Source organism: Podarcis filfolensis, assembly GCF_964270895.1.
Source record: "Podarcis filfolensis genome assembly, chromosome: 14".
NCBI classification, from domain to species: Eukaryota; Metazoa; Chordata; class Lepidosauria; order Squamata; family Lacertidae; genus Podarcis; species Podarcis filfolensis.
The window spans coordinates 48,507,873-48,523,405 of NC_139616.1; the positions used below are offsets into that span (position 1 = coordinate 48,507,873).

Here is a 15,533-nt window from a genome sequence, read left to right on the forward strand (position 1 = left end):
AAATCAGAAGAAGTTAGCAGAAGGTGTGTTTTTTTTTTTATTAAAAAAATAAACATTAAAAAGATAATTCTTTTTGGGCCTTTTGCAAATGGAGTCTTCCAGTTTAGACTACGAACCGCCTGAAGTCCCATTTGTGCATTTCTTTCGTGAAAAGGTACTGTGTGTCGCCTTGTAAAAACCGACACCGCTCTATTGTACAGAGAGAGAAAAAGAAATTCTATATTTGCAAATGTTTGCTGTATAATGAGAGAGAGAGAAAGAGAAAGGAAAAAAAATATTACATCTACTAAAAGAAATATATCTATATATTCACCTGTTTGTACCAGGTTTTAATCATGGATTTTAGAAAAAAGAAAAAAAAACCAAACACCCTACCTTGGCTTGACTTTTTTTCTGGTTCTCTGTTGGGAGGGTGGGGTGTGTCTTGCGTTCCATGGATGTTTGCTGACTTCAGTTCTGGTCAATTCCAAGTGTGCTGAGAAAAAGGCAGCCCTCCTCTCATTTCTGAGGGTCACCAAGACATGTATAAGCAAATCTTCCTCCTCCACTTAGGCTGGGCTGCATGATTCTTAAAGCAGGAGGCTTCTAGGTCAGGCAGCTCTGCCCAATTTCCTTGTCTAATAAGGATTCGATGGATTTAAAATGTGACTTCTGGCACCATGTCGCAGAAGACTGAGAGGTCATACACTAGCAAAGGAGCTGGTCAAGGATTCTGCTCTCTCCCCAAAATATAACTCTTGGCTACACCCAGATAAAACTAAGTCCCGCACCACCTGCTGACTAAACTATAGAATGACATGACCCACCCAGAAAAACCCACCCAGGTACAACTGAGTCCAGAGTGTTCCCTAGCGACTAGAATAATAATATCCTATTGCTAGATCAGGTCAACAGCTCCTGCATCTTGTCCTCACATTGGAAAACCAGGTGCATATGGGAAGCCTGCAAGCAGGACCTGAGAGCACCTTCTCTCCCATGCTTGTGTAGATAGTATCAGCTTCTGGGAATGACAAGAAATCCCCTGATTCCACCCAGTTGGGTCCAGCGCCCCTTAGTGTCTAATCCATTTAACAGCACTATCCACATAGACACCAGCTTCTGAAAATTGGGGCACAGCAAAGGTGGGAAAGTTTTCTCACTGCTAAGACCCAAATTCCTCTCTGTGTGCCAAATTAACACACCAGCCTTAGCAATGATTTGCTTCCCAGGGATGGAAAGCAGAACCCACTTGAGATTCCCATCTCAATACTATGTTCGCAGCCCCTATTCTTTTTCTTACGGACTGTTTTTTGCTCAGTTTGCAACAGGGAAAGTTGGTAATAAAATGGGATCCGTCTTTACGGTGAGGCACACTAGTTGCCAAATGACAGAACCAATGTGTGACAGAACCAATTGATAGATATTTACTGCCAGCGCTCCTCTATCTGTTTCACTGCAAGGGGGTGAGGTAGCCGCATCTATGCACAAACATCCCCAGTGTCACAGCTACAATTTGCCTGAGGCACAAGAGTCCCTGATTCCAAAATAGCCACCAGCAACCTCAACAGCATGTGGACAGCCCAGGACTGGTGGTGCTTAGTGTGTGCCTGAATTCCTGACTACACCACAGATATGATTATAAATTGAGAAGAATACTGTATTCTAAAACGTGACCAACCCTATGTTGGATCCCAGAGACCAACTGATCAATCCATCGGGCAACAACACACAGTTCACGTCTTCTAGGGAATCCACCAATTCAGAGTTTGGGTGAAGTATACTTTAATGCTCTTCCACATTAAAAACAACAACAACGCAACACTTTGTTCATAGAAAAGAGAGGCGCCTTTTTGCTATCATGCCAGCTTTCCACTGGGCGAAAGGTTTTGCCACGAGGGAGAGCATTCAAACACAGAAGCCCTGCTGGTATGTTCCCACGGTGTGTTCCCAAACTGTGTTGTACCACGTGTTTTCCTGAATGTGCCACTCAGGCCTTCCGGCACGTCCTCAAACTCAACACATGCAGTACACAGAACCCGGAAGACTCTTTTTCTGTTCCACCATCAGCATTTTCTCTTAAAAACAAATGGAAGGTCAGACGACTCCTCATGTAAATCCCATTCACCATTTGTTGCTTTGGAATGTCATAAAGCTCAGCTCCTATAATCCAGGTGTGCTTTCAACTCATGCAAAATGGTGTCCTTGAGATGTTATTGGACTGCAGCTCCTATCAGCATGGCCAGTGTGGAAGGAGGGTGTTTTTTATTTGTTTATTTATTAATTACCTACCTTTCCTCCTAAGGTCCCAGGGCAGGTTACCCCCCCACACACACACAGGGAGAGAGAGAGAGAGAGATTAAAACAACTTACAATCACACAAAAATAAGTTGGGTCCTGAAAATATACATCTCGTGTGTCAAAAGCCAGGGTAAAGAGCGGCCTCTTCAGCATCCTTCGGAAACTGCATAATGAAGGTGCCAGGCGCACTTGTGTGGGGAAGGAGTGCCACAGCTTAGGGGCCACCACAGAAGAGAACACCATTTTGAATAAGTGGGAAGTGTAACTAGCTTTTAAATTTTTTTAAAAAAATGTTTATTTACTGTATTTTCATCCCACTTTTCAGACAACTATCCAAAAGTGGCACACACCAATTAGAAAGAAAGGAAAAGAAAAGATGGCGGGAGATTGTGGGACTTGTAGTCTAACATCTGGCAGGCCTGAAGTGGAGTATTCTTTTTTCAAGGCCATTGCTGCCTGCCAGAGGACAGCACAAGAAATAGCTCTCCCTCTTCTTCCTGGCGTCCTCTCAGGCATTAGAAAGCTGTCAAGACGTCCTTCTCCATCTAACCTCTGTCTTTCTCTTTCTCTTTCCTTTGTATTTATTATCTGCTCTTTCTCGGAGGAAATCGGTGGCAGCCTACGTGGCCTTACAACCACCTTGTGAAACAGCAGCTGCCGACACACTATTTAAGGCACATTTCCTCCATCTCCAAGAATCGTGGCAACTGCAATCTCTTAAGAGCACTGAGAACTGCAGCTCTTGGGGGGGGTGTAAACTACAGTTCCCAGGATTCTTTGGGGAGGGGAGGGGGGAGAATGTGCCGTAAATGTCTGGTGTGTAGCCAAGTGCGAGGCTCAGTGAGTCGCTGGCTGGTGGCCACACAGTGAGCTTCACGGTTAAGCCAGAAGCTGAACCCAGCCTTTCTTAGTCAAAGTCTCAGTTCTACCTCACTGTCTGTCTAGCCCAGGGACAACCAACTCCCAAGAGACTGCAATCTACTCACAGAATAAAAAAACTGGCAGTGATCTACCCCTTTTGGGGGGGTTCAGGTGAAAGTTGTTGAGCCTTTTTTATAGGCAAATCCAGTTATAGAGAGGAAAATTCCGAAATACAGTGGTACCTCAGGTTAAGAACTTAATTTGTTCTGGAGGTCTGTTCTTCACCTGAAACTGTTCTTAACCTGAAGCACCACTTTAGCTAATGGGGCCTCCCACTGCCGCCACGCTGCTGGAGCACGATTTCTGTTCTCAACCTGAAGCAAAGTTCTTAACCCAAGGTCCTATTTCTGGAGTCTGTAACCTGAAGCATATGTAACCTGAAGGGTATGTAACCCGAGGTACCACTGTAAAGTAAAGGGGAAAGGCGCTCACCAAAAGATGCCCACCCCATGACATATAATTTTTATTATTTGTGAAGTGAACTCCTATTCACATGGAGGAAGCCTAAAAGGCCATTCATTAACTTGGTCTAAACAAACTTCCAAAGAACGTGGCATCCATGAAAGAGAAAAGCAAAAGAACGAAAGGACATTTGCAAAAAATTCACTGTTAATAACTCATTCTCGAATTGCCCCCCTTAAAAAATCAAATTGCCCCCCTGTGCGGGGGGGGGTGCCCCACACTGGAAACCACGGCTTTAACAGTTACCTCAGAACTGAGGCTTGGATCAAAGCATGAAAGGCAGCTGGGCTTTGCCTCTTGTGCCAAGGTCACCAGCCCATCCATGAGGCAGACTGAGGCAGCTGCCTCGGGCGGTAGACTCCAAGGGGCATCACCACATGTGTGCCCCCAAAACTGGTGGAAGAGCAAAGAGTAGCAGCTGCAGCAGCTTCTGGGTTCTGGAGAGACATTGGACAAGCTCTGCGAAATCTCATGAGAGCTCTGCTGGACCTTCCCAAGACACCATTAAGCGAGGCTGTGGCAGGAGGGGGTGGCACAGCTGGCACCACCTTCCTCTTTTGCTTCAGGCGGCAAAACAAGATGGGCCACCCCAGCGAGGGTGTAGGGGGACACACACACACACACACACTCCGGTTGGCCGCAATCTCTCAGCTTCCACACAATAGTTATTCTAGCCTACATTACAGGGTAGCTGAACTCTGAGAAAAGTATGTGAAACCCTTGGCTCACTCCAAAACAAAACATAAATGGCCAGGTGTCGTTATGAATTACCTTAGTTATCCCTTGCCATCTTTCTTAGTTGGGTAACGGCAGTCACCACCACCGCCACAAAACCTAAAAACCAGCCTCATAAAGAATATTCTCAGTTGAATTACGAAGGCAGGAAAGTACAGAAGGCTGTGATTACTGGAAACAGCAAAGCAGATGGAAGTCAAACAGACAGCCATGCTTTCATATCCTGAGTTTTAGGAGCAAGACACCAATCCTGGGCAATATTGAAAACACGACGCAGACACAGCCTGCTTCAGGAATTAAGTGCCGGTTGACAGAAGGGTCAATCTTCAGGTCTTCTAAGAAAAAAAGAGGCACGGGAGCTCAAAGCATGCTCATGTTTCCTGGGAAATGCAGCTTCTGGTACATATTAGTGGGGAAGTTTTTGTGCACTTGAATTATTTGTGGCTCTGGGTGCCAGGGAGAAAACAGCAATCCAAGGCATCTCTCTACACTAGGGGTCAGCAACCTTTTCCAGCCGTGGGCCGGTCCACCGTCCCTCAGACCATGTGGGTGGCCGGACTATATTTTGAAAAAAAATAATGAATGCATTCCTATGCCCCACAAATAACCCAGAGATGCATTTTAAATAAAAGCACACATTCTACTCATGTAAAAACACCAGGCAGGCCCCACAAATAACCCAGAGATAAAAGGACACATTCTACTCTCGTAAAAACATGCATTTATGGAACTCACTGCTACAAGGAGTGGTGGTGGCTGTTAAAAACAACAACTGGCACATTCAGAGCAGAAGGCAGGTCTAACAAGGGCTGTGTTCTAGGAAAGTGGAGAAGGCTATTCATCTTCAGAGGCAGTCTGCCTCTGAGCCCCAGGTGTGTTATGTCTGAATCCACGTGTATATCCTGTGCACATATGACCCAAATGTGCACTTTCTATGAGAGAAACAAAATATAGGATGGAGACAGTCATGCTTTCTTTAAATGCATGTAAACGCTTGCCTTTCTACCTGATGAAGCACTCTTCGCACCAAGAAACGCTCAGAAAAGTGGCTTATTGCAAGGAAAAGACAGTGCATTGCTTTAACATTAGGTTACGAAGTGTTTGCATGTGGGCAGGACTCAGCCAACAACACAGTCACACTCCTAAAGTCCTAAAGGGCAACAGTGCTGCCATGGGAAACTAGAGTCGAGAGATTCCTTTACAGAAGCCAGGATCAAGATTCTAGGCCTGTTGAAGGATTAAGGCCTTCCCGTCTAGCTGCCTCTGGCATTTTAATCAGGCTAAGAGAGAGGACTTCACACTGTTCCTGGTCTGAGGTCCTTGCAGGACTGCGATTGAGGAGCAAGATGTCACATTTCTAAATTGTCGATGAAAACGATGCCGCTTAAATACATTTTCAGGGGCTCTCTCATTCCCATGTGAAAAGGAAGCCAGGCTAGGAACCAGAACAAGGAACTGGCAAGGGCAAAAGAAGGAATATCCAGGAGGATGTGGAAGGACTCGCCCAGGGAAGGCACCTGGGCCCGGATCAGGAGAAGATGGATCAATGAGAGTCCTTTAAAACCGGGCGCAGTGCGCTGGTCTATTTATAGCACAGCAGCAGTTTGGAATCCCAACTCAGAATCTATTAACATTTCTGAGAGCTCACCAGAGGGAGGACCGATAAGAGCAGGGAAAACAAGCCCATCGTTTCCACACACACCTGGGTGGCACCCTGATACTCTGTTGTTATTCCGACAACCCAGCACTTCACGCCATAGCTTCAAAGCACCGTGGCTCCACTTTAAACCGTCATGGCTTCCCCCAAAGAATTATGGGAGGTGGATTTGTCAAGGGTGCCAAGAGAGATGTTAGAAGGCCCCCAAAGCGACAATTTCCAGAGCTCCCTGGGAAGTGGGGTTGTTAAACCACTCTGAAAACTGTACTTCTGGGGTGTGTGGGGAAGAAGGGGCCGCCCAACAACTCTTAGGCAGCTTAAGAACAAAAGAAGAGCCTGCAGGATCAGGCCAAGGCCCCATCTAGTTCAGCATCCTGCACAAGAGAGCACTCCCCTCCCACAATTCCCAACGGTGGAGGCAGAGCACAGCCATCAAAGCTGCTAGCCACGGGGAGACTTATCCTCCATGATTTTGTCTATTCCTCTTTTAAAGCCATCCAAGTTGGTGGCTCTCACTGTTTCCTGTGGGAGGGAGTTCCACAGTTCAGCTACGCACTGTGTGAAGAAGGACTTTGGATGAGAGCGGTCACGCAATGCGAAGCTTACTGTTCTTTCATGGCCTGCCTACTCATTCATTGGCATGGGGTTCCTGGTTGCCTGTGGCAAGGAAAGGGGAAACTTCAGCCTTACAGATATTGCTGCTCTCCAACTCCAGTCCTCCTTGAGAGAGAGATAAAACTTTATTCGCATTAGCCAATGGCCATAGCAAGTAAAACATTACAGAAAAGGAAATTTGATATAAAAGCACAATTTAAAGTCCTGAATCAGCAGTCAGTTAGTGGCCCTTATTCTGATTGCCCCTGCTATGAACCTAGCAACCTTTGCTGTTTTCTGCTCATTTTGATCTGATAGAAGAAAGGACATTGTGGCAATGGTTGAGCGCCCTGGGATGGTTAGTACGAGTGGGGTGATGATCTCGTTCCTCAGGTCTTTGTAGAGAGTGCAAGACAGGAGGATGTGTGCCGCTGTTTTGGTGCTACCATCTCCACAGAGGCAAAGACGTTTTTCTGGCGGGATCTTTTGGAATCGACCCTCAAGTACCGCAGATGGCAAAACATCCAGTCTTGCAAGTGTAAAAGCACGTCTGTATTTTGGGATAATAAGTTTGTGCAGATATGGGGCCAGAGAATCAAAATGGAGAGGTGGGAACTGAACATACCAAGGGCAGAATTTCCTTATAGTGGCCAGGTTGTTCTGATGCTTGATATCTTTTAGACGTTGACCAATTAGACTGTTTGCTTCAGTGGAGCCCATAGTGCTTCTTGACTGCTGGCCATGGTGGCTGGGCAGGTGTAAGCCCAACAACAACTGGGCCTCTGCATCCCTGGCGTGTGGCTAGCGGGCTGGTCCATTAAAAAGAGTTGGTTGTCCACAGGGGGCTACCACCTGGAGGCCATAGTTGTGAATGGGCCTGGCTGACACCGTTCCAGACCACAGGTTGCGCTGCCCTCCCAGGAGAGATTTTCTCACATTCCCAAGGTGCGAAAGGTTCTCTCAGGGGGAAGAGACATGACTGCAGAGCTGCCCTTTCGGCGCCTGACACTGTTGCCCTTTTCAGAAGAGAGGAGATCGGAACAAACACCCGGCCTTAAGGGCAGAATGGCAGGAAGCCGGGAAAGGGAGGCAGGGGAGGGGGAGGAAACTGCTGAAAGGAGGGAACCAATTTAGTTCAAAGGGAAGGAAAAGGGGGGGGAAAGCAAAGCCCTGTTAAAGATTCCCTTGTTAAGCCACGAAAACAAGCATGCAGATGCCAGGGGAAAGATGGGACCCTTTAGGTCAAGGTACATCTTGTTCCTGCCAACAGCAGGCCCAGATGGGCTTTTATTTTAAGGAGAAAGATGGTGGGGGAGAGAGAGCACTGCTTGGAGATGGCAAAGCAGAAGACGGGCAGCGGTTCACCCCAAAAGGCCGGCAAAGGAATGATCATGTTTATGGGCCCCGTTTGGTGAAATGCACTTGGTTAGAGGAAGCTGCGTCTAATCGAAGGAGCATTTATGGAAGCCGTTAATGCAGTCGGTAGGCGAGGGGGAAATTAAAGGCTCAGAAGATTGGGCAGCGGTGGGGGCGGTGAGGACACACATTAAAATGTGCAGAGGAAATAAAGCGTTGCACTTCTAGCAATGTCTCTGCTTAAAAAATGTCTCTGCTTAAAAAAGCAGAGACATCACCTTGCCAACAAAGGCCCGTATAGTTAAAGCTATGGTTTTCCCAGTAGTGATGTATGGAAGTGAGAGCTGGACCATCAAGAAGGCTGATCGCCGAAGAATTGAGGCTTTTGAATTATGGTGCTGGAGGAGACTCTTGAGAGTCCCACGGACTGCAAGAAGATCAAACCTCTCCATTCTGAAGGAAATCAGCCCTGAGTGCTCACTGGAAGGACAGATCCTGAAGCTGAGGCTCCAATACTTTGGCCACCTCATGAGAAGAGAAGACTCCCTGGAAAAGACCCTGATGTTGGGAAAGATGGAGGGCACAAGGAGAAGGGGACGACAGAGGACGAGATGGTTGGATAGTGTTCTCGAAGCTACCAGCATGAGTTTGACCAAACTGCGGGAGGCAGTGGAAGACAGGAGTGCCTGGCGTGCTCTGGCCCATGGGGTCACGAAGAGTCGGACACAACTAAATGACTAAACAACAACTTCTAGCAGGTGGGAGATCCACCTCTCCCCTTTGGCCATTTATTAACTATTCTCTGGATGAGGCCAAAGGGGACCAAAGCTCACCCTCAGCTGAACTTAAGAGGGTTGTGCTAGTGAGCACAAGAGAGTTAGGATTTGCAACATGGAAGGCAGGGAGAAAGCAGGGAGGCAGAGCTCATGGGCTGGATCACAGCTTTGAGGCGGGCAACGTCCTGCATTCTCCACGTACTGAGTGATGCATAGGGTGGCCACACCTGCCATTGCACCCAATATGTTTACGTGCTATTTCTGGAGCATAACCCCCACGTTGACCTGCACAATAAGAAGAAGACGTGTGTAGTTTGCAACCTTCAGCCTGGCAGGAACCAGTTGCAAATCACTGTGTCGACTCTGCAGACAGGAGGTCTGCCCTCTTCCCCTCTCCCAATTAAGCTCCATCTCCAGGGCTCACTCCTCAGCCTCAGATTTCGGCCCTGAAATCTCAACATCCAAGATGCTCCTGGCCTGGAAACCCTAATTTTGGGATTTGCCCAATCTGGTCTTTGGAGCAAAATAAACAGCCAACTTCAGGCGCATTGATAGCTTTGTGAAACAAAAGCCTGAGTCAAACCTGCTTCCCCTCTTGTAGCTTCTGCACCTTTCCTGCTCCCGGCTATCTTGCATCAGCCGTTCCCTTTCCTTCCCAAGCAGCAGCTGAGAGAAACTAGCCGGAAACATGTGAGGTGAAACTCTGGTGGCCTGTTTGCTCTGCGGCATTTATGAAATTGCTTGCTCATCAAATGTGGGGAATTGTTTATTTTGTAAGTAAAACAAACACAAAATACCTCAATTTTTATTGCCGCTTGAATGGGTGCCCAGGACCTCCCGGCTTCAGCCGCTGCCAAGCTGGGGGAGGAAGGGAACAGAACTCCTTAATCAATCTGGAGCATTGGAGGCTGAGTCATTGGCTATGTCCGTCCCTGGCAATGGAAACAGAGTTCGGCCACAGGGCTGGGTGAGGCGCATATGCACAATGCCTCACTGTGGGTCAACATCCTTTCCCCTGGCCACACAACCCCATCAAGCCAAACTCCAACTGAATAGGGTTCCCACCTGAGACATCTCCATTTCATCCAATTAGCCATGCTTGTTAATGCAAGGATGGATGGTATACAGGTAGGCAGAGGGCAGAAAATCAAACCTTTCCCCAAGAGGCTAGTTTCTGGCTTCTGTGCCCAAATAACTGTAGAGCTCTCTCCTTCAACATGCGCCTTTCCTTACTACTGGGAGAGAAAGAAATGCCTTGAGGTGATGACAACAGATGAGATGCATCCATTCTCAGTTTGTCATACAAATCAAACTCCCACATATTGGAATGTTTAAAAACCCAAAGCCCGATATAGATTGGGGGGGTGGGGTCAGTTTGGAAGACTTGTGATCCTGTGTATGTGAAGGTAGAATGGATAAGTCGGCACCTGGCGAACTGGTCCAACTAGTTCCTTTGTTAATTACTTTGGCTGGCCAGAAATGATGGGAGTTGTAGTCCAACAGCATCTGTACGTCTACAGGATCCCTACCTCTGCATTAAAATAACATCAGGATACCAATAAGTAATAAAAGCATGTGTAAAACACACACAGTGCAAATCAATTTCAGCTAGCAGAATACAGATACAGTGGTACCTCGGGTTAAGAACTTAATTCGTTCCGGAGGTCCGTTCTTAACCTGAAACCATTCTTAACTTGAGGTACCACTTTAGCTAATAGGGTCTCCTGCTGCTGCCACGCGATTTCTGTTCTCATCCTGAAGCAAAGTTCTTAACCCAAGGTACTATTTCTGGGTTAGTGGAGTCTGTAACCTGAGGTACCACTGTAGTTAAAACAAAAAAACAAAGTAAACTCCAGCGATTTTAATTCTGATAATGCGTCACAACAATCTACTCACTGCCATTCCAGACTCCTTCCTTGGTTGCCTCCCTGTGTCTCTTACTGGTTTGGAAGCATCTTGGGGCAGGGATCTTCTCACACATTCTTTGCAAATCACTCTGTACAGGGATGTCATCACGAGGGCATTTCATCGCCTTAAGTTGGAGGAGCAGTGGTTTATAGAGCTTTTTAAAAACTTCCAGGCCTCTTTGAGCAAGGGAACAGGTTGATGGGCAACGATCAGCCTGCAAAGCCAAATGGAATATCCCTATTTAAGACAAACATCAGACGATCCCTGCAGCTCTCTGCCAGCAGAGATTCACAGAACTCTTAAACACCTGCTGAAACCCATTCTATTCCACCAAGGCCTATGCAGGCAATTAAGAATGCATCCTTCTACAACGCAAAAAAATTTCCTTCCAGTAGCACCTTAGAGACCAACTAGGTTTGTTATTTGTTATTGGTATGACTACAATTGGTCTTACAGGGAAAAGCAAGGGGTGAGATGGCTAAAAATAGCTTTATCATGTATAATGAGATAAGAATCCAGTGTCTCTATTCAGACCAGGTCTCTCCATGGAAAGCTTTTTCCTGTAAGACCAACTGCAGTCCTTAACAGTCATCAACAGGTTTACCACACCTATCAGCCAATCACCCATTCCCAGTAAGGTGCTACTGGAAGGATTTTTTTTATTTTGTTTCGACTATGGCAGACCAACATGGCTACCTACCTGTAACTCCTTCTACAATGGTTTACTGATGCTAACTTTTTAAAATATGGTCTGTATTGTACAGTCTTAAGTTTTATTAACCTCTTCTATCTATCTATCTATCTATCTATCTATCTATCTATCTATCTACCGCTCTATGACATAGTGGTAATTAAGTATTTTAAATAAATAAATGGGAAGCCCAGAAAGCAGGACATGAGCGCAGGAGCACTCAGTTTGCAATGTAACAACAGACCGTACCTTGTGAGTTTCATGTTGAATTGCTGATTACACATTCTTGGACAACGGTGTTTCTTCAACAAATACAACAAATCACCCTCTTTGCTTTTAAATCAAAGCTGGAGAGGGCCATTTCAGACTAAATGGATGCAGCGAACAGCACACGATGAAGTGGGTTTGGTTTTTAAAAAAAATGAAAAGAAAGGGAAAGCACAATGTTGGAGATTGCTGGATAATCTGTGTGAACTGCCGAGATACATTTTCAACTACATAACATACTGTAGGGTGATTATGTTTTTCTAGTACATCTTCAACCAATAGAGCATGCACTATCTTGGTTTTTAATCAGTGGTGGAAAATGGTGTGGTGGGGGGAATAACTCCATGACAGAGCACATACCGTATTTTTTGCTCTATAAAACTCACTTTTTCCTTCCTAAAAAGTAAGGGGAAATGTGTGTGCGTCTTGTGGAGCGAATGCAGGCTGCGCAGCTATCCCAGAAGCCAGAACAGCAAGAGGGATTGTTGCTTTCACTGTGCAGAGATCCCTCTTGCTGTTCTGGCTTCTGAGATTCAGAATTTTTTCCCCTTGTTTTCCTCCTCCAAAAACTAGGTACGTCTTGTGGTCTGGTGCGTCTTATAGAGCAAAAAATACGGTATTTTGTCCTTATAGGCAAGACATGTCTGCTATAGCTCTCTTCCCACCTGCCAGTCCCAGCAGGCAGTATTCAGAGGCACAGTATCTCTAACAGTGTCCCTCGTGGCTAGTAGCCTTTGATAGCCTTACCCTCCATGAATTTATCTAGCCCTCTTTTAAAACCACCCAAGTTGGTGGCCATCACTACGTCTCGTGGGAAGAGATTCCCACATAGTTTTAACAATGTGCTATTGCTTTTGAATTATGGTGCTGGAGGAGACTCTTGAGAGTCCCATGGACTGCAAGAAGATCAAACCTCTCCATTCTGAAGGAAATCAGCCTTGAGTGCTCCCTGGAAGGACAGATCGTGAAGCTGAGGCTCCAATACTTTGGCCACCTCATGAGAGGAGAAGACTCCCTGGAAAAGACCCTGATGTTGGGAAAGATGGAGGGCCCAAGGAGAAGGGGACGACAGAGGACGAGATGGTTGGATAGTGTCTTCGAAGCTACAAACATGAGTCTGACCAAACTGTGGGAGGCAGTGGAAGACAGAAGTGCCTGGCGTGCTCTGGTCCATGGGGTCACAAAGAGTCGGACACGACTAAATGACTAAACAACAACAACATGTGAAGGAGCGCCTTTGGTCTGCCCTGAATCTTCCAACTTCATTGGCTGTTCCAGAGTTCTAGCTGGATCCAAAACAATGGACTCAAATTACAAGAAATGAGATTCCGACTAAACATCAAGGAGAGCTTTCTGACGGTAAGAGCTATTCAATAGTGGAACAGGCTGCCTTGGAAGATAGTGGTCTCTCCTCCACTGGAGGTTTTTAAGCAGAGGTTATGTGTGGCCATCTGTCAGGGTTTCTTTAAATGTGGTTCCTGCATTGCAAGGGGTTGGTCTAGAGGACCTATGGGGTCCCTTCCAACTCTACAAATATATAAATGCACTCACCTTCCAACCCCACCCCCTGCAACATTTAGGTCTAGCCTCTCCAGGGCACAAAAAAGCTGTTTATATATGCCGGCTTTAATTCCAAGTGCCACATCAAAGCCACGTTGCTTTAATAAACCCAAGTCTTTGCTTGCTGCAATTCCCAGTCCCCAAAATCACTAACAGCCCACCCTCTCCATTAACAATAAGCAGTGAGATGCAGACTCTTCAGCTGCCCTTAATTAGCAGCAATAGTCCCTATTTTCTGGGAGCAATCCCTGGTAAATTACTTTCTCCTAGTTTGGCTTTCTTAACCGTTCGTTACCCTGAGTTGTGTGATTTGTCATTCTTTGGAGTTCACCAGCTCTCCTATTCCAGGTCTGCAGAGGTTAAACTTCTCTCTCCCCCTCTCTGTTTCTCTCTGTCTGTGTGTCCATGTGCCTCTTTATCTGATGAAGGGCCATGAAAGTAAATTCGCTCACACAGAACCGTAGAATCGTAGACTTGGTAGGCAACCTAAGGCCCGGGGCCCGGATCCGGCCCAATCACCTTCTAAATCTGGCCCGCGGACATTCCAGGAATCAGCGTGTTTTTACATGTGCCCTTTTACAGTGGTGCCTCGCAAGACGAAATTAATTCATTCCGCGAATTTTTCGTCTTGCGAAGCACAAAATCCCATAGGAATGCATTGAAAATCAATTAATGCGTTCCTATGGTCAAAAAAAAGTCCAAACAAAGCCAAATTTGGTACAACAAGAGTTTATTAAGTGCTCTTTAAAGTCACACATACTGTAAAGAGCATTTCAAAATTCAAACCCAGAATTTTTTTTAAAAAACAGCAGAGTGGCCCAATGGTCACAGAAAATCATAAAAATGCAGAAAACAACACACAAGCTTCCAGATTCTTGCAAACCCCTCCCCAACTGTTCCCCCAGCCACCCAGCACACAGAAATTCAAATCCAGAATTTTTTTAAAAAAACAGCAGAGTGGCCCAATGGTCACAGAAAATCATAAAAATGCAGAAAAAAAACACACAAGCTTCCAGATTCTTGCAAACCCCTCCCCAACACCAAGTCCTTGAATTCCAAACACCCCAACCCAAAATCCAAACCCCCCCCAAAAAGTTTTAAAAGCTTAACTTACCAAATGGCTGCAAAAGAAGTTTTGGAAAAGCTTCAAAAATCACCAAAGTCTTTAAAAACCTCAAAAAAGGCTACTATGTACACTGCGTTCTATGAGTTGCTCCTCGAAGTCAAGTCGCAACTGTATTAACGGTGTTAAGAAAAAGGAAACAAACTTGCAAGACGTTTTCGTCTTGCGAAGCAAGCCCATAGGGAAATTCGTCTTGCGAAGCAGCTCAAAAAACGGAAAACCCTTTCGTCTAGCGAGTTTTCCGTCTTGCGAGGCATTCGTCTTGTGGGGCACCACTGTATTTAAAATTCAACTCTGGGTTATTTGTGGGGCATAGTAATTTGTTCATTTTTTTTCCTTTTCAAAATATAGTCCGGCCCCCACAAGGTCTGAGGGACAGTGGACCGGCCCCCTGCTGAAAAAGTTTGCTGACCCCGATCTACTTCAACTCCACACAATGCAGGAATATGCAGGTGTCCCATACAGGGATCAAACTTGCAGCCTTGGTGTTATCAGCGCCATGCTATGTCAAGATGTTGCATGGCATCCAAGCAGCTACACCAAGAGCCAAAACAGACACTGGATACAAACCCTGGTAGCCATGCTTGGATTTTTAAAAGTTTGTTGTGGGGTAGGTATCACTGGGGCAGCAGCATGTTGGGTGGGGATACTTAACCTTCCTCTCTCCAGCTGCAACCCCAATGAAAATTGCCACCTGCGCTGTGATAGGTACTAGGAAAACCATCAGCTTTTTTTTTTTTTTTTGGAATAATATTTATTAAAGTTTCAAAGAAATTACAAAAATAGAAAAAAGAAAAGATAAAAAATACAAAAAATACAAAATACAGAAAAATAAAAAACAATGAAAAACAAATCAGTCTTTCCATGTCTTATCTTTCATTTGTTTGTTTCCCTGACCTCCTCACACCTCCCTTTTTTGTATTCTAGTTCAGTAGTTGTTTCAGCAAGTCCTTACCCTTTTTGCTTTTATCTTAATATTTTATCTTAATATATTGTAACTTTACATTTTCACCTGTTAACAATTCATTTTTACTTAATCCTTTATGTCTTTTCTGCTAAAACCACATAGTTTTATTCCAACATCTTTCTAACATTCCTTAATTTTACAATATTTCTGTAGATAAACTTTAAATTTCTTCCACTCTTCTTCCACCGACTCTTCTCCTTGGTCTCGGATTCTGCCAGTCATCTCAGCCAGTTCCATGT

General features: G+C 45.6%; 1 long non-coding RNA gene across 2 annotated transcripts; it reads right to left on the bottom strand.

The window, feature by feature from the left end:
• Positions 1–74: 74 nt before the first annotated feature.
• On the bottom strand, positions 75–11,989 carry LOC310749300. 2 transcript variants are annotated; one of them, XR_014541544.1, is made up of 5 exons: positions 11,627–11,989; positions 10,675–10,900; positions 9,576–9,636; positions 376–504; positions 75–189 (listed from the first exon to the last, which is right to left on the bottom strand). It is a non-coding gene; the product is annotated as an uncharacterized lncRNA (long non-coding RNA). The 2 variants fall into 2 exon arrangements; XR_014541545.1 differs by lacking the exon at positions 11,627–11,989 and having other exon boundaries at positions 10,675–11,263.
• Positions 11,990–15,533: the final 3,544 nt, after the last annotated feature.